Source organism: Suncus etruscus, chromosome 10 (assembly GCF_024139225.1).
Source record: "Suncus etruscus isolate mSunEtr1 chromosome 10, mSunEtr1.pri.cur, whole genome shotgun sequence".
Classification (NCBI taxonomy): Eukaryota; Metazoa; Chordata; class Mammalia; order Eulipotyphla; family Soricidae; genus Suncus; species Suncus etruscus.
The window spans coordinates 46,003,150-46,004,687 of record NC_064857.1 but is presented as its reverse complement, the minus strand read 5'-3'; positions in this window follow the sequence as shown (position 1 = coordinate 46,004,687).

Here is a 1,538-nt window from a genome sequence, read left to right as displayed (position 1 = left end):
CCAAAACTGACCAAAACAAAACCTGTCTAGTAAATTTCGACAGAATTCAATATTTACTCCTTCCTTCCAGTTTTCACCATTATTTCTCTCCAAATGTTTAACAATAATTGTCCAGTAAAGAATATAACAAAACACATATGTATAAACAGCAATGAATTTATTTATGCTAAGTGTAATTAAATTCCCGGATAGAGTATAAAGGGGTTATATTTGGAAGCATTGTCCATATGTATCCTTTTTTGTATTGAATAATATCATTCTATTGAGTGAACCCCTTTGATTCATAGAGCTAAAATTTTTATTCCATATTTATAGTACTTTTTAAAAAAACTTCCATTTCTTCATTATGTGTTAATATTACAGTTTTATAGGATACAGTTATTAATTACTTGAACACCCTAATAATGCAGTTTTTCCTCTTTAGGTACTATAGTTTAGTTAAGTACATATCTTTCTTCATCTCACAGTAAAGTAGACAAGAGATTTTCTGGGACTTTGCAAAGAAAACTGTAGTCACTAAAATAGGGTTCAAATTACCTTTCTTGACCTCTTCAAACAAGATTACAGCTCCCAGCATTTCTATATTATTTGCTCGGTACCTACTGATGAAACATTTATAGTGCCTGGGAGAGGCCATTTTCTACTTACAGCAGTTTTTATGGAGATGCATCTTCTCCCTATAGTATTGCTTATTTGTTTTGCTCTGACCAAAATAAATCAAAACATGTATGAAATAAAACATTTTTAAGAAATAGTCTTTGAGAAAGATCATGGTCTCTGAAGGGCACTGAGAAAAAAAGGAATAAATAAATAAAACTAGAAATATTTTCAACATGATTTTCCTGTGATTATGTGCTCTAAATTGTAGGTTACTGACTTTACTAAGAGAAAGGTATAGATACATAGTGTAATTTTCTTAAACACTTTCCTGAATTCATCTGAGCTCTCATACTTGCCTCAAAATTTCAGAAAATCAAAAGCAGAAATATAAGAGTGTATGCATAAGATATCAATCTACATTGAAAACAAACTGTGGAGTTCTTTAATAAACAATGCTGAATTTACTCTATCTCAGATGTTTCTCTGCATCTATCATTTGCTTATTTATTCATTCACCTTAATATCTATTCATAAAACATTCACTAGATGCACCTTTATACTTAATATTTTAAAGTAATCATTCTTATCAACATACAGATTTTACCAATGGACCAAAATAAACATATAAACTTAATACATAAAACTACCTCAATTCAAATAGAGAACATGGAGTCAAGTATTTTGGAAATATGTCAAAAATCTATAGTGAGTGAAATTAAATCTGAGAATTGGTCCCAAATTATTTGATCCCATGATACAATTATATAGCAAGTTATAGCTATGCTAAAATTTTTTAATAAAGGAAACATGCAAAAATAAAATACTAGTTTTATTATAGGTAAGGGTATAATAAAGGTTAATAAATATTTATTTTTCTCATTTAAAAGTTAGTTAATGAAGCTATTTTAATCTAATCAAAACTAGAAAAAATATATCAA